The 25,311-nt window shown below is 41.1% G+C and overlaps 1 protein-coding gene across 4 annotated transcripts in view; it reads left to right on the top strand.

The window, feature by feature from the left end:
• WDPCP (WD repeat containing planar cell polarity effector) overlaps window positions 1-25,311 on the top strand; it is a 470,287-nt gene that overhangs the window by 187,138 nt on the left and 257,838 nt on the right. The gene's annotated exons all lie outside the window — the stretch shown is intronic.

The raw sequence follows: 25,311 nt of genomic DNA, 5'->3' as shown, positions 1-25,311 counted from the left end.
TTTCATTACAAATAGTATAAATATCTAAATCTGTGTCTATATTAGCTTCCTGTAATGTCTTGCACAATAGGACTCAGAATTGTAGAGGGAGGGGCAGAGCTGCTAGTCAAACAACCTATGGTGCATTTTACAGTTCTGATAACCTAACACTAGAAGCCTGTTGATAGAAGGAAAATCAGACTGATGACCTCATTAGGATTGAGGAGTTTTTATTTAACAGGCTGGGAGTGGGTTAGTCATGTAGCTATGCTGCTCAACTGAACTGATTTTTTTTTCCAGTAAAACAGATCTGTGTTTACCTCCAATTCATCTTCATATAAAGGCCTATGTTTCCATGTTTGGAAATTGTAGTTCACATATTGTATATATATTTCAACTATGTTTGCCTGAAACAGCTGGGGAACTTCACATTACCTGTTTTTTGTTACAGAATTGTTTGGAGAGAGAGTTAACAGGTTTCTGGGGAAATTTATGACAGTATAACTAAACACAGCAAAAGCACAACACTAGACAGCTGATGACTTGCATCTTCTCTTAAAAGTGACTATTTGTTAAAGGAGGGGCAATTCCATTATATCTAAAGTAGGTGAATTAAAAATCATAGAGTAAAATAAACCAACTCTCCAACTACCTGATTGGCAGGACTTACAGTAAGAATATTGTGCCATCTCTCCTGTGCCAGTTTGCAGGTAATGTGTTTTTTGGTATCAGGCGCTTTGCATCTGCAGAGCTGTTTGGAGCACATGTTTAATTTAGGTCTCACTATATTACATTTGATTTTGCCTGGAAGGAAAAACTGTCTGCAAGCAAGAGATGAGAGTATCTCATCCATTTTTCAGGCTGTTTCAGTTCAAGACCCCTATTCCATATTGACTTGTACGTTCAGCATAGCTGTCCACCGCGAAGTTAGCTGTAATGTAAAAAATGCACGGAAGCACATGAACGCAAGACACAGCACTGCAAGATAAACCGCCGTTTCCAGTCCAGAGAAGCGAGGCTTGACATTGACATGCTCTTTCAAGTTAAAGTGTCTGGCAAATTATCATTTTATCTTTTCTGTCACCCACAGGTTCAGAGCGCCTGGTTTAATGTTCCTTCTCTAGGGAGCTAGTCCAATACTGGGAAAATAAGTCACTAGGATCAGTTTATTATATCTACAAAGCTTTACTTTTTGAAAGATCAGCTACTTAAAGCACTAGTTATACTTTTACAGTGGAAAATATTGTATTTATTGTATATATGAAAAACAGAAACATGCCATGAGTAAATGCAATAAAACATGCATTGATAGTGTCATCAATATCAGTGATAGCAATTTCACTATAGGGAGGTTCTTATATAGGCACAGTGCAAATTTGCTCTTATGTCTGCTTTGTACAACGTAACACAAGGCATGCAACTTTTTTCAGTTTTATATGCCAAGGTGCCTTTCATCACAGGCTTATCCTGTATATGTAAAAAACTGTATTCAAGTGTACGCTGTTTGGATTCAGTGTCTATGTTCATAATATCTTTGGTAACAGAATCTCCATGTGGATGGCAATAGCAACCCCATCTTCCCCTGAATTTTCTTCTGAATCAATTTGAGAACATGAGGTCTCACCTGCATTGATAGGGAACTTGGTACTCCTGTGAATTGTCTATCTTTCCTATGGAAAGGGTATTCTCATTTATTAACTGCCTGATCCAAGCTGTGCTTCAGACTCTCAAGATTGAAGAATCCAATTCCATTAACAACAGTAAGGGTGGGCATTGACAGACCAGCATTATGCACAGGTTTTCCCTAATCATCAACAATTTCATGTTAAACTCGTTAGAGAGTGGGAACAGTCTGACAAAGCCTTCTCTCTCCAAAATGCTTTTCTACCCTCTGTCCATTACCTGAGGAGCTGTCCTACACCTGGGTCTCTCAGGCTGCAATAGATTTGGTTAGAGTGCTGCATCAGCATCTTGTTTCTCAGGATTCTCCTCAACATATGATCAATATAGTGGATCAGTTGGTTCAGAAGGTCAGATATATTTGTGACACTACACTATGCACAGGACAAATAGATGTGAGCTCAGCAGTAGTGGTCTTTTGGAGGGTCCTTTGGATGTTGTCCTGTGGACCAAATCTCAGATAAATCCCTTGTTCAGCTACCCTTTACAGGTGACAAATATTCCTTGGATGCCATCATCACAGATGAAACAGGTGGGAAGAGCACATTTCAGTCATCCTTACAGGTGCTTCTTTCATTCCCAGTAGTAAAAATCTCCAAATCCTCCTTTTTACAGAATGAATAACTGCCCCAACCTGTGGACAACTGGTTGAGGGGAAGATTGCGGATTTCTAGCTCTGCAACATTTCTGACACCTAAGTAAGAGCGGTTGTATAACTGGTATACCTGATAACTGATACTGGGATAACTGATGCTGATGCTGAATTTCCTCCATGCAGTTTTCTTTTTCAAATCTTTCTCCTTTGGAGTTTTCAAGTGAATCTGATCATTTTTGGTCTGTTTGGATCAAAGCAAATGTATGGCCTTATAGGTGCTCACCTATCCCAACCATCAGATTATTAAAGCCTCATCAGCTTAGAATCTACACTGTAGCCTGCAGATTGCAATGCTATCCCTGCAGAATTATGGCTGATTGATAATATACCAGAAATACTCTCTAATTCTGGAGTACATGGACATGATCTTGGATAAAAGGTCTGCCTCTAAATTGGTTTCACAGAACTGATCCATTCTGCTCCTTCATTGGAAGATCCCTGACACAGATGCAATCAGCTCCAGTTAATGAGGCGTTCTCTGAGTAAACTCTGAACCATATGATTCTCATTCATTCAGTGGACCTTGCAAATGGCAGACCACCTGGCGAGGATACAGTCTGACAATGCCACAGCGGTGACATGCATAAGCCATCAAGCAAGCACAAGGAGTCAGAAAGCAGCGCAAGAGAGAAAACACATCTCTCTTGGACATAGTGTCCAGCTCTATCTTTCTCAGTATTTCAAATATCCAAAGTGGAAAGCAGTCAGGCAGACATTCTGGTTTGACAACACATCAACCTGGGGAATGGTCTCTTCAGGAGGTGTTTCTTCAAATCTAGGTGGGTCACATTGGACGTTTATCTGATGGTGTTTTGTCTTTATCAAAGGGTTCCCAGATTCATAGCCAAGACAAGAGACCCTACAGAAGACACAGCCAATGCACTTTTCTCTGTGGATGTCATACTTTCTGATCTATGTGTTCCCTGCTGATTTTTATTCCACATCTATTACAGAAGATCAGGTCAGGTGGGATTCCCTCCATTCTAGTAGCTGGCCAAGAAGAGACTCACACATAGTTCCTCTACTTCCAGATGCTCAGTGGCCTATTTCTGCTTAGCCAGGACTATTGTTTCAGGGAACAATACTCCATTGTGATCTTTTAGAAAGGGTCATCTCTACCATTCTGAGCTTGTAAGCCTTTTCTCCTGGTGTATCACTGCACTTAGAAGGCCTTCTTCAAGCCGGTGAGGTGTTAATTTTAGCCCTTTGACCTTCAAGGTTACTTCGATTATGGAATTGATGAATGTCTGGTGCTGAGTACCACCAAGGGCTAGGTTTCAGTTCTTCCAATTTTGCTTCTGCAACCCTTTTTCACCCATTTTTACAAGGTGTAACTCACATTGTTCCAGCTGTTAAAGTAGTTATGCTGCACATGTATGCTGTACACTTACTCACTGTTGCTTTTGATGTTAATAAATGCTTGAATTATACTGTAAATAAACACATATTGTTGTTAGCATCCTTTTGTCTTTCTTCTCCCTCATCCTAAAGAGGATGCTCTTCACTGCCTATATGTTGTAAATGTTGAGAGAGTTTCAGTCCACTATAGCTGCATTTTGTAAGACTGGATATTTTAGTCATTCCATTGGGTTCCCATGAGGGATCTCCGGCATCTAATGCAGTTATCTCTTGCTGGAGTTCTCAAATTGTACACGCTTATCCTTTCAGGAGATGTTCTTTCTCATTGCTAGATCTATCAGAGCAGTGGATGCATGTTGGCCCTTTTTGCATCAGGCATCAGTGTAGAGTGTGCTGAGATCACATGGCCTATGCAGCATTGACCGTAAAATCCTATTTCCTAGTAGTTAATTGAAGGACACATATATTGCCCATCATGTTTTATTTTGATATTTTACCTGTGACCATTGGTAAGATGATTTTTTAGTATGTTATCTATTCTTACTGATGTTTGTTTTTTGCTTGCTACTCCTTATCTTGTTCCATATATGCTGACGTTTAGCCACTAGGTGGGGCTATGCCTTTAAATTTGCCTGGTGTCCTACCTCCTAGAAACAGCAATAACATTTCCTTTTTAGTACTGCCCTTGGTTAGTATCCAAAAAGCCTGGTTTACTTGATACTGTCAGTGGAAGGAATAGTGCCCCACTGTTGGTGTCAGTGGGAGTAATAGTGCCCATTATTAGTGTCAGTGGGAATATTTGTGCTCCATTGTTAGTGTCAGTGGAGTAATAGAGCTACATTGTTGGTGTCAGTGGGAGTAATAGAGCTCCATTGTTGTTATCAGTGGGAGGAATAGTGCGCCATCGTTGGTGTCAGTGAGAGTAATTGAGGCACATCCTTAGTGTCAGTGGAAGAAATAGTGCTTCACCATTGGTGTCAATTGAATGAATAGTGCCCTATCTTTGTTAGCGGTGGGAGGAATAGTGCCCCAACATTTATATCAGTAGCAGGAATTATGCCCCATTGTTGACATCAGTGGGAGGAAGTGTCCCATCAATAGTGTCAGTGGAGTAAAAGCTCCCATCTGTGGTGTCAGTGGGAGTAATAGTGCCCCATTGATAGTGTCAGTAGGAGTAATAGAGCCCCATTGTTGGTATCAGTGGGAGAATTAGTGCCCCATTGTTTGTTTCAGTGGGAGTAATAGAGCCACGTCCTTGGTGTAAATGGAAGAAATAGTGCCTCATGATTGGTGTTAATCGAAGGAATAGTGTCCCATCTTTGGTAATAGTGGGAGGAATATCACCCCAGCATTTATATCAGTGGCAGGAATTATGTCCCATTGTTGGTGTCATTGGGAGGAATTATTCCCCACTGTTGGTGTCAGTAGAAAGAACAGTGCCTCATCATCGATGTCAGTGGGAGGAATAGTGCCACCTATCAGTGGGAGGAATAGTGCCCCAAGTGTCAGATAAAAGCAAGTAAAGGGCCAAATCTGGCCTGCGCGACACAGTTTATAAACTAATATTTTATACCATCAGACAACTGATGGAATATGCTACAGGGTTGGGCTTATTTAGGTTTTTTCAGGCATGCTGTTTTAATGGTAGGATTGCATTTAGGATTCTACATGATTGCAATGTTTGTAGATTACCTGTAGAATACATTTGTGAGCACTGTATTAACTCATTGAAAACAACAAATGCAAGAAATCACATCCCCTCTATCATTCTCAATCTGCAGTATGGGAAAGTGGTAGATATATACAGTGGGGATCGAAAGTTTGGGCACCCCAGCTAAAAATTTGTATTAATGTGCATAAAGAAGCCAAGGAAAGATGGAAAAATCTCCAAAAGGCATCAAATTACAGATTAGACATTCTTATAATATGTCAACAAAAGTTAGATTTTATTTCCATCATTTACACTTTCAAAATAACAACAAACAAAAAAATGGCGTCTGCAAAAGTTTGGGCACCCTGCAGAATTTATAGCATGCACTGCCCCTTTGCAAAGCTGAGACCTGCCAGTGTCATGGATTGTTCTCAATCATCGTCTGGGAAGACCAGGTGATGTCAAGCTCAAAGGTTTTAAATGCCCAGACTCATCTCACCTTGCCCCAACAATCAGCACCATGGGTTCTTCTAAGCAGTTGTCCAGAAAATAGTTGACGCTCACAAAGCTGGAGAAGGCTATAAGAAGATAGCAAAGCGTTTTCAGATGTCAATATCCTCTGTTCGGAATGTAATTAAGAAATGGCAGTCATCAGGAACAGTGGAAGTTAAAGCAAGATCTGGAAGACCAAGAAAAATATCAGACAGAACAGCTCGCAGGATTGTGAGAAAAACTATTCAAAACCCACGTTTGACTGCACGATCCCTCCAGAAAGATCTGGCAGACACTGGAGTTGTGGTACACTATTCCACTATAAAGAGATACTTGTACAAATATGGTCTTCATGGAAGAGTCATCAGAAGAAAACCTCTTCTACGTCCTCACCACAAAAATCATCGTTTGAACTTTGCACATGAACATATAGACAAGCCTGATGCATTTTGGAAACAAGTTCTGTGGACCGATGAGGTTAAAATTGAACTTTTTGGCCGGAATGAGCAAAGGTACGTTTGGAGAAGAAGGGGCACAGAATTTAATGAAAAGAACCTCTGTCCAACTGTTAAGCATGGGGTTGGATCAATCATGCTTTGGGGTTGTGTTGCAGCCAGTGGCACAGGGAACATCTCACGAGTAGAAGGAAAAATGGATTCAATAAAATTTCAGCAAATTTTGGATGGTAACTTGATGCCATCTGTGAAAAAGCTGACGTTAAAGAGAGGATGGCTTCTACAAATGGATAATGATCCTAAACACACCTCGAAATTCAGGAGGGATTACATCAAGAGGCGTAAACTGAAGGTTTTGCCATGGCCTTCACAATCTCCTGACCTCAACATAATTGAAAATCTGTGGATAGACCTTAAAAGAGCAGTGCGTGACAGACAGCCCAGAAATCTCAAAGAACTGGAAGACTTTTGTAAGGAAGAATGGGCAAAGATACCTCAAACAAGAATTGAAAGACTCTTGGGTGGCTACAAAAAGCGTTTACAAGCTGTGATACTTGCCAAAGGGGGCAGTACAAGATATTAACTCTGCAGGGTGCCCAAACTTTTGCAGATGCCATTTTTTTGTTTTCTGTTATTTTGAAAGTGTAAATGATGGAAATAAAATCTAACTTTTGTTGACATATTATAAGAATGTCTAATCTGTAATTTGATGCCTTTTGGAGATTTTTCCATCTTTCCTTGGCTTCTTTATGCACATTAATACACATTTTTAGCTGGGGTGCCCAAACTTTCAATCCCCACTGTATAATGTCACCACAGCGTGGAGCTGTGGACATGGTTCAAAATCAACTAATGCCACATCCTATTTAATGCAGAAGTACTTTTAGGAAATAGAAGAGAACATGGGCTTTTTAGGCATTAGCTAGACAGATAATTTAAAAAAATATCAATTATTCCAAATCTCAAACCATTGTAAAAACTGAATTGAGGTATTCCATTAAAATACATAGACCTACTGTATAATCACATTGGTACTGAGCTTTACTCATAGTATGCAGCTTCCTATATATATATATATATCATATGTCATACTATTAATGTGACGATTGTTCTGTCCTCTGTCCAAAAAGACACTGTATCAAGCTCCTGAAGAAGCACTATGTGCAAAACATATTGAGCTGAAGAGCTGAAGTTATTACTTATAGGCTGCGGCTTCCCCAGACTGTATGATGACATATGGAATATATTTTGGTGATGTTAGACCCTTATCTTATATAGGAAGCAGCATACTATGAGAAAAGCTCAGTACCAATGTGATTATATGTCTATGTATTTTAATGCAATACCTCAATTCTGTTTTTACGATGGTTTGAGATTTGGAATAATAAAAATGTATGTTTTTTTAAATATCTAGTTAATGCCTAAAAAGTCCATGTTCTCTTCTTTTTCCAAAAGTACTTCAGTATGGGAAAGTGAATAGGATAATCTGGCTGATGGCTTTAGAAAGATGGAAATTACCTTGATAAATAAGGCCAAAAGTGTGAAGAATAAGGCTTGGTGGAGATTTATTATGTGGGTTCTGTATATTTGGTAATACATTCATTTGTGTGTTTAGTAAGGTAGCAAAATAGCCAAGGTAAATTGAAAAGTGCAGTAACCATAGCAGCCAATTATATTTCAGCAAGGTGGCAAAATAGCCAAGCCTGATCAGAGGTTCTAACTCAACACCAAGCAAAGAAAAATAATTTTGGTTGGAATTCCACTTTAGTTAAACAGCATCCACCGATAACTGGTGCCTTGTACTTTAATAGATAAGTAAGATGTCTTTTTAAAAAAAGCATCCTACATCTTGAAATATAGCATACAATTCATTATACATACATTAGAAATTATAAACCTCTACTGCGAAAGGTAGGAATGCTGTAATTATTTTTATCTAACACACAGAACTATACACCATGCTGTGTTTCATTATTAGTGAATTAGTAGGTTATTTCCACATAAATATTAGGTTGGGTCACAGAATGGCATCCTATACTCTTTATAAGCAACAGGTAGACTTTAACTACCATGTCAGGAAGCATTACACTTTTCGCACAGAGACACTACTGGAGGCAGATTTCCCACTACAGAAAAAGAGACAGATGTCCTTCAATGGGGCAGGCCTGGTCACATTTAATATGAAGCAGCTTTGTTTTTAAAACAAGTGTGTAACAATATGAGCCCTATGAGTTCAGAGCAGGGAACACACTGAGGCAGTGACATAATGATCTCTACAGATGGTGCACCATAGGCTACTCCACGGGAGACTCTGTTTGGAAATGAACATCTAAATTAAATCACAAGACCTGTGACAATGATAAGCCTCCTCCCAGTGATTCTCAATTTATTAATATTTAAATCTGATTGAAACAAGGTTAACGAGGAAGATGTGATTAACGGGCATTGAATTTTATGAACATTTGTTAGCTGTCAAATGTATACATATGGTAACTTGATAATGTACTGTATTCACGGTATTTAATATTGCCAGTTCAAGAGCAGCAATCACAGTTATAAAAAATACAATGACCCCAGTCATCCAATGAATCTGAACAATTTGAGTGACTACTTTGGATGTGTCTTTTCCACTGTTTGTTCTAATTTAATAAGCTGTCTGTGTGATAATTCTGAAAGACGAAGTAGCACAATGCACAGCAGACACATTTTCTAGAAGTTGTACCCATTAGAAAATATGTAAAGACGACTAGTAATATGATCTGTACATCCTATCTCCAAGACATGCCATGTTCTGGTCCCTGCTGGATTTTTCATTCATTTTATATTATGGAGAATGCAGTAAAGGCACCTACAGACACGAAAGGGTGGTTCATTGCGCAAGTGATTGCCCCCAACAGCCCCTCTTTTACAATGTTTTCCACTATCATGTATGCATTGCTTGGTTATGTCAATAGAAAATAGAACAGTGGGCAGACAATCACAATGCCACTTCTATTATGGGGAGAACAGTATGTATTGAGCTATGTTTTTAAGCCTATCAGTTCCAAGAGCAGTTGGCCAGGTGGTACTGCTGCTACCATAATCAAAAGATCATAGCCTGATTTAGTTAAACTTTCAGCTTTACTTAAACCTTTCCTAAGAGAATTAGTGGAGCTGTTATTGCTGACCTTTGAGAAATGTGAGTTACCTGGCTGTCATGCTGAACCTCTGTCTCCAAAACATTAGAAGTTACTGACCTGCTATAAGGATACAGATCAAGAAGAGCAGAATTAAGTCACAATTAAGTGTGCATAAGTATTCTTGGTTACTGACTGCAAAGCTGGCCAAACACAGCTCAAATTTGGTGAATTCACAGGAATTGACAAAATGTAATCAAGACCCTGAAGGAGCCAGGAGAATAGTCATCGTACAGTGACTACAGCCAATCAGCTGCAGTCACTGTTTGGGTATTCTGACAGCTGTTGGTCAGAATATAATTGCTGTCAACGGGAGATAGTGTGGATGGGGGAATCTATGGATTTCTCTCATTCAGCCAGCTGAATATGGGGTGTAAATTCTGCTTGTCCTAGAGCTGGTCATACACAGATCGAGTTTCATTCCATGAATGGCCCTGTGGGCCCCACCAGGCTTGACAAAAGACAATGTTTACATCAACTTTTGTCAAAGGAGCTGGGCTTAACATTCCCAGGCCAAACAGCACCTGCATTCAATCAGATGGGGGGAGTCTTGTGATTTTTCTCTTTCAGACCATGGGACTGAAAAGAGAGGAATCTTTACATGTATGGCCAGTTTTAGTGGTAATAATAATAATTTTATTACCTCTAGTGGAAAGCTTGGAGTTTAGAGGAAAGAAGGAAGAAATCTTAAGAAGGTATCGGAGTTATCCCAAAAGCTTGCATCTTTAATAACTCAAGTTAGAAAATAAATTGTATCACTTAAACACCAAATGTTCTTACTTGATGGCTAAGATGGTACAACACTCTAATACTGCTTTATTGCCTTGTAAAATGCTGATTTGTTTATGTGCAGTGTTAAATATTTTTATATATATATTTAAGTTTCCTTAATCCTTTTCATCACCTATAATGAACTGGCCAGTATTATCCCTCTCTGGTCCCCAGGCATACAGGAAAATGAAGATTTTGGTGGAAGGCCTTGCTTAAGCACAGGTGTATAAATTAGCAAGTGAGTCACCCAGACACATCCTTTGTACATAATGGTTGAACCACCTGTGCTCAAATCAGTTGATGAGGGGGTAGGACAGAGTCTTGATGACTTGAGTGCCTCTGTACTAACCTTTACAGGGGTCTCTGGTGACTTGCTTCAAGCTATTTATTGATTTTCAAGCTGTGCGCTGTCAGAACAGCCCATACCGTGTTTTTGTTAGGGGAAGAAAGGTCCTTTCCTTAGAGAGTAAACCCTCTTGGGGGTGCTGCAGCTTATCCTGGAAGCTACAAGACTGCTCTCACCAATTCATAATTACTTTTTATTAGAATTTATCAACAGCTTGTCATAAAGCATGTGTTTTAAGACTCAAAGAAAGTTTAAGATTCCAGTAAATACATTTCGGGATGTGAATAATCAGTGTGATTGTTTCCTTAGCAACCTTCATAGAAAATAAAAGATCAGAGCTACTAGTTGACGTCTGGAACATGCTAAATGGCATTAGGACTTCCATGTTTAATCCACAAGCTTCAGCACTCATGAATTCCACACAGCCAGCAGAGTCCTTACCTTCCTGCAGTCCCCGTATCTGGAGGCAGCACTGTTGGAGGAGTCTCACCCAAAACATGTTTTCTTAAATAGGATTACATGAAGATTACAGCTAAGAACAATATTTGTAGTCAGCTTGTGAAATGTGATGTTGTTGCTTTGGATATGAAAATGCTTTTTTTGTTTAGGTGGAAAGAATGAGATATTTCTTGAAGCTAACTAATAAAATTCTAGTGTTCACAGTAGTATCCAATCAGCTTTCATATGTTATTTTATTTTAGTATAGGTAAAAATAGAAAGCAAGCAGAATATTAGTTGTTATTGGAAGGTCTTCTATTTTCCTTGCTGCCAGCCTGTAGCAGTGTTTTAGTAAATAGAGCTTGCACTGCTGGGGTCATACTGCAATCTTCTAACTTTTATGTGGGCCCCCAAACAGCTGGATACACCACAGAAACATGCTACTCATCTAAAACTGGCCAGATCTGTGTGGTTTGAGATTAAAAACCTCCCAGATGGCGTATCCCTTTGAGACAACCCTATATTCGCACAAATGAATGCGATTCCAGATATTTTATTACATAAAACTCACAGTATTGTAGCTCTTGAAGACATTTACCAGGGAGAATGATGTACTCATTCAGGCAGTTACAGGAGGAACATGATTTACCCTATAGTTTGTTCTATAGATTCCTACAACTGCACCATGACTTAGAGGCATAATTCAGGGACCAGGATAACCCTCTCTCTGAAAATCCACTAATAGAAGGGTTAAACTTGTATAGCCCAAAAGGGTTTAAATCAACTCTCTATTCCCACTTGCTATACACTAAGCTGGGTAAAACTCCTTTATCTTTTAAGACTGATTGGCAGAACCTACTAACTACTATGTCCACAGAAGAGTTGGATAATATATGTTCCTCCCATTTATTGATATCTCAAGTTAATAATAAATTAATTCAATTATACAACACACATGCCTTTCTCCTGTTCGACTGCACACAATCGAACGTATGGCCACCCCAAATGTATACTATGTATAGAACCCCAGGCAAATTTTGTGTACCTTATTTGAGGTTGTCAGATTATATCTGACTTCTGGCAGTAAGTGGCTGCTGTGTTTACCACATTACTGCAACATCCTTCTCCCTGTACACCTGACATTTGTTTATTTGGAGTACTAGACAAAGCGTATTAATTACACTATAACAGAATATTATTGCAATATCTGTTATATAGATGAGTACCTTGCCTACTATAAAGCCAGTAGTAATAATTTGTTAATCAGATTATCCTATAATCCATACATATATAAGTTATGTATGGGGAAAGAAACTGATCCATAAAATATGGAATCTAGGGTGTAATTCTACTATCCCATTAAGTTTGGAGTTACCTCCCCAGCCCAAAAGTTATAACTGCCTTACTCAGTATGTGTGAACTTCTTGCCAAGAACGTTTTAGATCGTATGTATGTATTAAAAGCACACTAAAGACTGCCACTGTTCCAGTTCTTTATTTTATGAAACATATTTGTAATTAGCTTTTTTTTTATTCCTGTAATTGTGAACATACAGTTGTGTTCAAAATAATAGCAGTCAGACATCACTAACCTGATCATTCACTGTTTTTGGTAGAAATGATATTTCTACGTGGCAAATAATTTACTAGCAGTTGTAGTAGAGTAATAGAAATCCAACAGTCATGACATGCATGCTGCTGATTCTGTGTAATTGAATCACTAATTGAAAGGGGCATGTTCAAAATAATAGCAATGTGGAGTTCTATTAGTGAGGTCATTCATTCTTTGAAAAACAGGTGGCAATTATTGCCCTTATTTAAGGAAGGAAGGCAGCAAATGTTGTACATGCTGGTTACAGTGCATTTCTTTCTGAATTTCTGAGTAAAATGGGTCGTTCCAGACATTGTTCAGAAGAACAGCGTACCTTGATTAAAAAGTTGATTGGAGAGGGGAAAACATATAAAGAAGTGCAGAAAATGATAGGCTGTTCAGCTAAAATGATCACAAATGCTTTAAAATGGCAACCAAAACCTGAAAGGCGTGGAAGAAAGCGAAAAACTACCATTCGAATGGATAGAAGAATAGCCAAAATGGCAAGGACTCGGCCAACAATCAGCTCCAAAAGATCAAAGAAGGTCTAAAGTTACCTGTGAGTACTGTTACAAGTAGAAGACGCCTATGTGAAGTCAAGCTATCTGCAAGAAGTCCCACTGTTGAAAAAAAAGATGTGCTGAAGAGGTTACAATTTTCCAAAGAGCACATTGACTGGCCTAAAGAGAAATGGCGCAACATTTTGTGGACTGATGAAAGTAAGATTGTTATTTTTGGGTCTAGTGGCCGGAGACAGTTTGTCAGACGACCCCCAAACACTGAATTCAAGCCACAATACACTGTGAAGACAGCGAAGCATGGTTGCGCAAGCATCATGATATGGGGATGTTTCTCATACTACGGCATTGGGCCTATTTATCGCATACCAGGGATCATGGATCAGTTTGAATATATCAGAATACTTGAAGAGGTCATGCTGCCTTATGCTGAAGAGGAAATGCCCTTGAAATGGGTGTTCCAACAAGACAACGACCCCAAACACACCAGTAAACGTGCAACATCTTGGTTCCAGACCAACAACATTGACGTTATGGAGTGGCTAGCCCAATCCCCGGATCTTAATCAAATTTGTGGGGTGACATCAAAAATGCAGTTTCTGAGGCAAAACCAAGAAATAGAGAAGAACTGTGGAATGTAGTCCAATCATCCTGGGTTGGAATACCTGTTCACAGGTGCCAAAAGTTGTTTGACTCCATGCAACACAGATGTACAGCAGTTCTCAGAAACAGTGCTTATACAACTAAATATTAATTAAGTGATTCAAAGGAAAGCAAAATCGTCAAACATTTTTCAGTTTATATAGTGAATGTTTGAGTTTGTAAAGAAGAATACAAACACTGCTATTTATTTGAACAGTCTAATATTCACTTTTCTTCAATTTTTTTAGAAGAACAACAAAAAAAAAGATATATTTTTCTTCATGTTTTGATTTGGAATCGAATGTGTAGTGTTCCCAATGCATTTGTGTGTATGGAAATAAAAGCTATTAGAAGGATTTTGAGCTTTATTCACTTTTTTCAACACACTGCTATTATTTTGAACACAACTGTATATGACACTTTGATGTGCAGCTGTTTGAGTTCAATAAACAGAAATGTAAAAAAAATAGATACAACAACATGGTATAGAGTGCATAATTTGATTTCTTGGCTTGTAAATGGTCCAGGTGATTTCTCTTTAATAGTTAGGGCTTGCTTCCAACAATTGTATTACCATGAATTTGCTGTGTTTACCAGTGCATGTAACATGCACAGACATAGAAAAATCCATTGTTGTCAATATGGTGCAGATACACCAGTACATTGCAGAGACCCCCCATAGCACATTTTTGAGTGTTGACTATCAGTTATCTATTCAAGTCAATTCAAATGGCGCAAAGATACAATGCATCTTCAATGAATGTCCACCCACTTTAACGCAAAGCACATTATTGTAGGTATCTTGGTGTGAACCAGCCTCAGTAATAAGCTGATCTTGCAGTTGACTTGAAGATCAGTTTATACTTGAAATGACCACAATTACTATGACGTCATAGCTTTCCCCCAATTTTTATTTATTTTTCAGGAAGTTTTCTCTAAATGATCCTTTGATGAAAGGCTCCTGCAGCTGTTACATTTCCCTTTTACCTGTAAATGATTGAGTTAGTCAAGATTAGGGTAAATTGTAAAGTGTTTGATGCCTTTGTCATAATTAGGTACTTTGGGTGATAGCAGATCAGAAATTCAGCAAAGCCGTGATAGGATTATAAGACACTAACTGTATCATAAAAAGATCTGCTGGTGATTCAATTCTTTTTTTTTTGCTTTTACAATTTAGAGCATAGACATGTACATTTGAATTTACATGAACTCAGTGGACTTCCACTGAGGTTGTTAGGTAAGGTATTCCTTTTTGCTGATGATACAAAGGTGTTCAATAGGGTTGATATTATTACTGTTATTATTATAATACAGGATTTATATAGCTCCAATAGTTTGCGCAGCACTTTACAATATAAAGGGAGACAGTACAATTACAATACAGTTCAGTATAATACAGTTCAGTTGATATCCCTGGAGGTGTCTGTAAATTGGAACAGGATTTGGCATTCCTGGAAGATTGGTCAAAACAGTGGAAACTACGGTTCAGTGTTTCTCAATGCAAAATAATGCACCTAGGAAAAAGGAATCCCTTGACAGAGTACAACATTGGGGGTACAGTGTCAGCCAGCACTGCAGAGAAAAAGGATTTGGGAGTACTTATCTCAGACAATTGCAAAATGAGCAAAGAGTGTGGCCAAGCAGGGGAAAAAGCAAATAGAATTCCAGAATGCATCACTAGAGGGGTCACCAGCATGAGGAAGAAGGTCCTGATTCCCCTTTATAGATCTTTAGTTAGACGTCATTTAGAATACTGTGTCCTGTTCTGGTGACCTTACAAAAATATATTGACGGGTAACAAAAATGGTGAAAGGAGGGATAAAACATATCAGGAGCAACTTCAGGAACTAAATATGTACAGTCTGAGGGAAAAGGTGAGACGTTTTTAAAACCTTTAAATATATCAAGTGGGTGAATATGGTTCAAGAGGGCAGGATTTTCAATATGAAACCAAGATTATGAATGAAAGGACATAACCTCAAACTAACTGGAGGAAAGTTCAAAACTAATCTTATAAAGTAATATTTTACTAAAAGGGTAGTTGATGCTTGGAATAGACTTTCAGCAGAAGTAGTGAATCCGTCAACAGTAAATGGCTTCAAACATGCTTAGGAGAAACATAGATCTATTCTCAGAAAAAGTATAAATTAAAAAGGGGGGGGGGCAGATTTGACACTTGGTCATTTTTTTCTGCTGCCACTTTTCTATGTTTCTGTGTTTCTATCCTTAGACCAGCGTTAACTTTTGGTTGAACCACAGAAATCATCTAGCAGAGTTCTGCTTTACCTCCCGAGAACTATTGTCAAGTGAGGCAAAAGTTGTCCATAGGTATCCTAATTGTTATCATATTCTGGCAGAATCTTCTGGTAATCATCTAATATTTATGTGTGCCTGTAAGAACAAAAAAAAGGAAAAAAGGGAACTGACATTGTTGACTCTTTTTAAAAAGGGAATTGCCCAGGGTGTCATCTATATCCTGGCTTCACTGCTTAGGAAGTCAGTGATCTGGAACAAGCATGCAGCCAGCAAAGTCTGTTTTGGCACAGTAATACAAAAGGTAGTGAAGCCAGCATAGGAATGACAGCCCCCATGTTTGTGCCTTATAAAATTAGTTAACAGTGGCAATTCCCATAAATACTTGCTCCCATGTCTCCCTTTAAACCACCCAGCTTGTCATAAATTAACCTCAGTCCTTCTTATAATTACTACGGGCTAGAGTTTATTTCTTTTCAATATTCCATTAAAGGCTATATTCCATAATAAAACTTCAGTGTTGCCTAAACTTAAATTTTTAATAGTAAAATAAATAAGACATAAATAATAAATCTGCATTTACACAACCGTATAAATATAAAACAGCACCAGAAAACTTCTTTTTCTAATCTGCAGTACTACACAGGGTATCCATTGCTTGGTAGGGAGGTGTTTGTACCTCATTGATTGGTTTAGTGGTCGAGCCTGTGAAGTGTGTCCAGCTTCCCAGAAGCCTATTCTCCATGTAAAACACATAGTAGTTAAGTTTCACGCTGACTGTCTCATCCTTTGTGTTTAGCAAATAAGGTCAAGCAACAGCGTGGCCATGCAAATGAGAATCCTTATCATTCGTATCAAGACGTTGGGAGGATTATCTGAGCATTAACCTTGATTTTAATGGCATTGGTTGAGTGGCAAAATCACAGTTTGGATGAGTCTGATTATTTACTAAATACAATACATAAATGCAACGGGTTTTTAACACCCATTGCACTCTGGCATTATCGCATTACTTCCATCCTTTGTTGCCTTGCAGACAGGAATATGAAAGCAATCTGTCCTGTAGTGAGACTGGCTCCAGAAGCATTTCTCTGATAAGAAGACCCCCTGCCCTTTGCTAGTGTCTGGTCCAGTAGGCTTAGCCATCCGCTTAATCCCCAGAAAGTGCTTCGATTATTGCTGACCAGCAATGGCAAAATATATGTTTTTTTTCTCAAGCTATCAACCTTCCTTTAATTCCTTAAGCAGAAATGCAGTGCAATCTATATTTCCTTGGCATGTGTCACGCAGATGGCGCACAGCTCATGTTTTCAAATAACCATGCTCAAAAATAACATAGTTTGAATAATAAATGCAGCAAATCCGTTCCTGGGAAATAGAGGCACAATTCTCAAGAGCTGCATAAACTTTTCCGCATGAAGCTGTATCTCATCCACATTATGCAGAAAGAATAGATTCTGTACAAAGTGGATATTTGTGTCTGTGGCCTTTAATTTTACAGGGAAGGGGGTATATAAGGCTGAACCTGGTTTAAACAGTCAAATATTTTTTTTTTTTTTTTTAGGCGATCTGTCTGAGACAGTAGTTTTTGCTCCAGTCTCATCTTTTTGCTTGACATTTAAAACGAGTAGATTCAAATCTGTCATGTAGGGCGCCACTGTCAGGCAACCATGACTCTACATTTTAGTATTGATTGGAGTCATTGAAGTAAATTCCTTTTTAACTTAATCCTCATCCCCTTACCACAACAGGAGAGTGCTTGTGTGTGTGCATCTATGCAGATGTTCAACACAAAATGAAGGAAAGAAAAAAAAACACTTTATTCTGCAAAATATTTCATATGCAAAGTCCCTTTTTATTTGATGAGTTTTGGATCTGTACCTCTCCATTAAAAAACCTTTTGAGAGAAGATATATTTATGTTTTTTGCTGGCAAAAATGAATCATATTTTTAGTTTGTTTTTGGCCATCAGCCAGTCTGATCTGCTGGCTCATCTGATAGCCTGGGGGATCGGCATACAGAAATTTTAAGTCTGTTGTCACTTTTGGGGGTGGCGTGGATCAATATTTGAGCTGTAGGAAGAGCATGTCTTTTCATATAAAAACAAATTCACATATAAAGTTCAAAATAAAAAGGATAGATCAGTTGTCGGCCTGGTGAAGTTTAAATTAGTTATGCTAGATAAAAAAAAATCATTAACCTCAGTACATATTTTTCTTTTTAACTTTATATCTTCCTAATTTTTTTCCTTTTTTGTTTGTAAAAGAAGCCGTATCACAAAATAATTCAACATATACAAACATTTTAAAGAGGTTTCAGTTTTATTGGAATTTAAGCAAAAGTTTTTCTTTTACAATAGTTAGCATGAGTTTTCTCCCAATTAATTAATGTACAGCACTGGTTATGGTGAGCCTTCTTTGTGCTCATATACAATTATGGTGTTAAAACAGCAATAATAAATAGGCATTTTAAGTTATCTTTATTCCATCAAGAACAGGCGTTGTTTTTGTCACAATGACCAATTTAAATCTGAATTTCAAGCAATCAGCTGCATACATAGTGTAATATATACATATATGGCAACTGTTTTACCTTCCAAATAACTTGTAATACTGTGCAGTCAGTTTTGTGATACAGCCATCCTTAGATGAAGGTTGCATGGGGCAATGAGGATAGATTAAAGTGGAATTATCTCTTGCATTCGTAGACAGAAAAACAAAATTATACAATTCTATTCCCAAAGACTAAGCAAGGATTTTCAAATACAAAGGATGAGTTTGCTCACCATGTAAATACCTTCATGCTGCAAAACCCCTATCTTGCTAAAGCTGGCACCATATTGTCTAAAATCCAACACTGCACTTCCTGGATGATAGCATCTGTCCTGCCCACCACTTACATCACTTATAAGTGCCCATTGAAAAGAAACAAGTTTTGCTTCAGATCATCTTGCCATGGTACTACTATATCACTGGCTCACTTCATGACAAATAGTAAACAAAACAAGAAAGTATAATTGCGGATGCTCTTCAGAGGCTTTCTTCACAGTTCTAATCTCGCCACTAGACAGAAACTGTTGGGGCATCGTATTGCTATCATAAAGGACCTCTTTTCTTCTAGCCAACCTCCTTGTCAACCAAAGGGCATAGGGAGCTGGGCACTGCCACAGCAGACAATTAAAAAAATACCATACAGCTGGGAGAGGGTCTTTAATTAAATACTACTTTAAAGTGATACTTTTTTTTTTTTTAAATGTCATAATTACCTGGTCTGTGTAATGGTTTTGCACAGAGCAGCCATGATTCTTCTATTCTCAGCTCCTGGCTCCTTCCCCTGGCAAACTACTTCCTATGGGGGCACACATGAGGGTTCGCTCGTAAGCTACCTCTGTGTCTACATAAGACACACAGAGCATGGCTTGGCCCCACTCCCTCGTTACTTGCTGTGATTGACAGCAGCTGGAGCCAGTGGTTCTTATGCACATTGCTGGATTAAAATCAGGTTCAAGTGAGTATAAGAGGAGGCTGGGGTGGAAGCTTCACCCAGAAGGTGTTTTACCTTTATGCATAGAATGCACAAAGTTGAAAAACCTTCTGTCTTTACAACCACTGTAAGAGTGACATGGGAAAAACACCAATCCTTTCAGTTGCATCATTGAGAGATGTCTTTAAGCAGTATGATTTTCATAGACAGCTTCAGTGTATTCTGGCGTTTTTTGCATATGTAATGTATTTTTTGACTTTTACATTTTACAGCAACAGCATCCCAAACTGATTTATCACAGCTTGAAAAGGCCATAACTGGGTAGTTTTAGCTGCAACACCTGATTTTTGTATTTTGCAATAATAAGCCTGAATTGCATGGTGGGAGTAGCAGTCACAACTAAAAGTCCAATTCAAAAGCTATAGGAAAGTGCACTTTTAAAAAAATAATGCTAAAGCCCTTTACTTCATACCAATTGGCCAGTGGTCAGTTTATTAGCATAGTTTCTGAGCTTTTTCCCAGTACCGCACAGCATTTTTAAAAGATTCATAAAATGGACTGATAAGCTAGGGAATGTTCCTGACGTCATTGATTTTCTGTTTATTCCTTCCTGTCTTTTCTCTTCTCCCATTTTTTCTTTTTTCTTCTTCTCTTTTCCCCCTCCCCCATTATTGACAGTTTCCTTCGAGAATAAAGCTGCGTACCTCTCTCTTTCTTCCTCTCATTTCAGTTCCTATTTCCCTCCATTTCGAGGTATCCCTTCGGACACCATATGCTTGCTCTCTCTCTCTATCTAAAAGTTGGAAAAAGCTGGGTAGCATCACACTGTTGTATATTTTTGCCACACTGTATATGACCTGATATTTCACCCATTCAGTCACTTTCTTTTTATATATACTCTGGTCACTTTTATTATTATTATTATTATTATACAGTGTTTATATAGCGCCAAAGGGTTTGCTCAGCGCTGTACAATAGCAAGGGGGACAGAACAGGAGACAAGACAGAAACAATACAATACATGAGGGGTTTGAGCTTACAATCTAGGAGGGAGGGGAAAGTGGTACAGGAGGAAATGGCTGTGGGGGATGGAGTGGTGGGAGGAATGGAGAAGGTCAGTTGTTAGGTGAGGGTGGGATAGGCTTCCCTGAAAAGGTGGGTTTTCAGGGTACGCCTGAAGGTGAGGAGGGTAGGTGATAGTCTGATGGATTGGGGTAGGGAGTTCCAGAGGATGGGGGAAGTCCTGGAGAAATCATGCAATCGGGCATGGGAGGAGGAGATCAGGGAGCTAGAGAATAGGAGGTCCTGTGAGGAGCAAAGGGCACGGGTGGGGTAGTATTTGGGTATCAGGTCTGTTAGGTAGTTTGGGGCGGCGTTGTGAATGGCTTTGTAGGTCAGAGTTAGCAGTTTGAATTTGATGCGCTGGGCAATCGGGAGCCAGTGAAGGGATTGGCAGAGGGGGTGGCAGATGTGGAGTGGTTGGTGAGGTGGATGAGTCTAGCCGCTGAGTTCAGGATAGACTGGAGTGGGGATAGCGTTTGTTTGGGTAGGCCAGTGAGAAGGGAGTTGCAGTAGTCCAGGCGGGAGATGATGAGGGAGTGTACGAGTTGTTTAGTAGTGTCTGGGGCGAGGAATGTACATATCTTGGAGATGTTGCAGAGGTGGAGCCTGCATGATCTTGCTAGTAATTGGACATGAGGTAGGAAGGAAAGGTTCGAGTCCAGGGTGACACCCAGGACTTTGGCATGTGGGGTGGGAGTGATAGTGGCATTGTTAGTAGTGATGGAGAGGATGGGGGGGGCCCGGGGTGGGGGGAAGAACAGGAGCTCGGTTTTGGACAGGTTTAATTTGAGGAAATGGAGCGACATCCAGTCTGATATGTCGTTCAGGAGGTGGGCGATGCGGGCGGAGAGAGAGGGGGTGAGATGAGGGGTGTGGAGGTAAATTTGTGTGTCGTCGGCATAGAGGTGGTAATTGAAGCCATGGGAGTGTATTAGTTTGCCAAGGGAGGAGGTGTAGATGGAGAAGAGAAGGGGCCCGAGGACAGAGCCTTGGAGGACTCCGACAGAGAAGGGGAGGTGGCAGTGTTATAGGTGACGCTGAAGGAGCGTTGGGATAGGTAGGAGGAGAACCAGGAGAGAGCAGCGTCCCTGATGCCAAGGGAGTGCAGTTTAGTAAGGAGGAGAGGGTGAGCGACAGTGTCGAAGGCCGCGGAAAGGTCAAGGAGCAGGAGGACAGAGTAATGGCCATTAGCTTTGACGGTTAGCAGGTCGTTGGTGATTTTAAGTAGGGCTGTTTCGGTGGAGTGTAGGGGACGGAAGCCAGACTGTAGAGGATCAAGGAGGTTGTTATCAGTGAAGTGGGTGCTTAGGCGATTGTAGGCCAGGCGCTCAAAGAGCTTGGAAGTGAATGGTAGCAGGGAGATGGGTCTAAGGTTGTTCAGGTAAGTGGGGTCAAGGGAGGGTTTTTTGAGTATGGGGGTGATGTGCGCGTGCTTTAGAGGGGAGGGGAAAGTGCCAGTTGAGAGGGAGAGATTGAAGATGTGGGTGAGAGAGCGAATGATGGAGGGGGGGGTGACTGGAGGAGCTGTGAGGGGATAGGGTCCAGGGGGCAGGTGGTGAGGCGGGCTTCGGTGAAGACCTTAAAGACCTCCTCAGGGGTAGCTGGGCTGAAGGAGCGGAGCATTGGGGAGGTGATAGTGTGCGGGGTGTTGGGCATAGTGGGGGGTAGTGTGGCTATGAGGTCGGAGGAGGAGAGGGTTGAGGGGATGATGGAGGACGGGGGGCTGGGTGGAGAGGTAGATTGTGAGTTGACAATGTCCTTACGGATTGCGTCAATCTTGTTTTGGAAATGATTGGCAATCTCGTGGGCGGTGAGAGAGGTGCTGAGTGGAGGTGGGGGGGGAGAGAGCAGGGATCTGAAAGTGGAGAAGAGCCGGCGAGGACAGGTGGGTGGAGAGGGTATTGATAAGGGTTACAAAATAGGCTTGCTTGGCGGCGTGGAGGGAGGTGGTGTAGGTGAGGAAAGCGGCTTTGTAGAGGGAGAACGCGCGAGGGGATCTGGCTTTGCGCCATAGTTACTCCAGCACGCGACTGCGTCGTTTGAGACGTTTCGTACGTTCGTTTTTCCAGGGTTGAAGCGGTCAGGGTCTGGTGTTACGCGTGGTTAGGGGTGCCAGGGAGTCGAGGGCAGCCGACAGTGAGTCGTTGTACACAGTAGTGGCCAGGTCAGGGCATGACAGAGGGAGGATACTGTCACACAGACGGTCAGCTGCCGGGTGGAGATGGGTCGTGTTCAGATTGCGGAGGTTGCGGGTGATGGTTAGATGCTTTGAGGGGGGGAGTTAAGGGAGGGGGAGATGGAGAATGTGAGGAGGTGGTGGTCAGAGAGGGTGAAGGGGGTGTTAGTGAAGTCGCGGGGGGTGCAGAGGTGGGAGAAGACAAGGTCCAGGGTGTTTCCATTGGTGTGGGTGGAGGACTGTGTGTGCTGTGTGAGCGCGAAGGAGGAGGTTAGGAGGAGGAGTTGGAAAGTAGCCTGGCTGTTGGCGTTGATGGGGATGTTGAAGTCCTCTAGGATGATGGTCGGTAGCTCAGAGGAGAGGAAGAAGGGAAGCCAGGCGGCAAAGTCGTCTAGGAAGAGGGATGCGGAACCAGGAGGCCGATAGATTACCGCAATCCTCAGGGGGGTGGGAGAGAAGAGCCGGATGCAGTGGGCCTCGAAGGAGGAGAAAGATAGGGAGGGGGGGTTAGGGAGGACCTGGAAGGTGCTCATCGGTGGCAGGAGCATACCGACCCCACTGCCTCTGCGGCCGCTCGGTCTGGGTGAATGGGTCCAGACGAAACCTCCATAGGAGAGTGCTGCAGGGGAGGTGGAGTCAGTGGCTTGGATCCAGGTTTCAGTGACCGCTAGGAGGTTGAGGGAGGGGGAGACAAAGAGGTCTTGGATGGCGGTGAGCTTGTTGCAAACCGAGCGGGCGTTCAGGAGTGCAACCGAGAGAGGAGGGGGGCAGATATGAGTTTGAGGGGGTTGCGGTGGCTGGCTGGAGTAGGGGGATGCTGAGAGGGGGAGTGGGGAGGTGGGGGGCCAGGGTTCGGGGAGATGCCTCCGGCGGTTAGGAGAAGGAGAAGGGTGAGGAAGGTGGCATGGGAACGGGATGTGCAGGAGCGTGTGGGTTTGTTGGTGGTAGCGTGTGGGTCGGCGGGGAGGAGGTGGTGAGAGCTGTAGAGGGGAGAAGGAAGAAGTGAGGGTGCAATGTAGAGCTGTTTTGGGGGAGTAGGGGGGTAGAGGGAGGCAAGTTTGGGAATGGAGGAGAGGAGAACAAGGAGGAGGAGTGCAGGTGGCATGCTAGGGTGAGCAGAGTGCTGGTCGGGGGGGAGGGAGGTTTCAGTCAGGACGTGAGGATGGGGAGAGTCCGTTATGCCATGTCGGAGATCATCAGTGTTCATCAGTGTCCAATCGTAGGAGGGGAGTGGGAGTGGTGGGCAGCGGGGGCCGCAGCTGGCTGTTTGCAGTCTGTGGGTGCTGTAGGCCGGTGTCCGTGGGTGTGGTGGCCACAGCGTCGGGGTCTTTCTTTTTATATATACTCTGATTATCATCTATTTTCCTTGAGATGTTTGATTGCACTTTGACTTACTTAATAGTTTTTCACCTTAACACATATGAATTTCTATGTGTCTGTTTGTTATGATACATACCCTTTAAAATAAAGAATTATAAAAAGAAGATGTCAAAACAGAGTGCACAAAAACACTTTAAAACCACAAGCCCACATTACAAACATGAGGTAGTTAATATACTGAAATAAAAATAAGTGTATTGTTTTTAGGTACAATAGACACACATATAGTAGAGTGGCTGGAGAGTATTAGGTCAAAGGAGGGAAAGACAAGGCAGTTTTTATTATGAATTAAAATAAAGCATATTTTCACCACTTCCACTATTACCACCACTCCTGCTTAGAACCTTTTATAAGGTACTTGGGCTCTTCTTACAACAATGGCAAGAGCCAGGTACAAGGAAACCATGGCAAAAGCTCAGAAAAATATTCACTGATAGCCTGTAAACGCAGATGGCCTGCAAAACTCTCCAATCACTCAGAGAGATGGCGCTTCCATTGCATTATGGACCAGGACCCTATTTTAACACTGGTCTGATTCTAGCTGTATCTCAAGCACACCACAAGCGGCCTGTCTAACCAAGGCAAATTTTTCTGTGACTGTGTCAGAATTTATTGGTCTTATAATGGCTTTAATACAGCCATCACTTTCCAGAACTCAAAAGCTCTCTACCCCTGTAGTCTCTGCCAGAGTTGGAAAATGAAATGCCTCCTCTAAAGGACACAGACATTGAGGGGAATGAAGATGAACCAGAGTCTGTATTAGAGGTGACTGTGGAAGATATGCAAAAGTGTTGTGTGTGCAAAAGCCTTGGCAGTGTTGCACTCTCCTCCATCTTACCATGCCCTGTTGGGTACTAAGAGATCTGTGAGTCCTAAACAAACATCTTACTGTGCCTTTAGAAGATGTTTCTTCATATGAAGATTCTGCTGAGAATAAATTTGAGATGCTTTTAAAGGCTCTCTTTAACGTGCAGGCACACCTCTGCATCCAACAATTGCTACTATCTGTGTTTGCCAGAGTGCAGCTAATTGGACTAGGGCAATGAACAACCAGCTGGATCCTGTCTTTCAGGACCCAACCTTGGCAGAGCACTTGCAGAAACTGCCCTCCACTTTACTATGTTGTGTTGATGTCCTAGAACAAGTCATGACACAGATCTCTAGAATGGCGCTCATTTCTATCCATATGCACAGAATCTTACTGC

The sequence above is a fragment of the Staurois parvus genome, unplaced genomic scaffold (assembly GCF_062004578.1).
Source record: "Staurois parvus isolate SC_StPar_1 unplaced genomic scaffold, SC_StPar_1.0 ptg000117l, whole genome shotgun sequence".
Taxonomy (NCBI): domain Eukaryota; kingdom Metazoa; phylum Chordata; class Amphibia; order Anura; family Ranidae; genus Staurois; species Staurois parvus.
The sequence above is the reverse complement of the archived record's forward strand: the minus strand, read 5'-3'. Positions and strand labels throughout refer to the sequence as shown.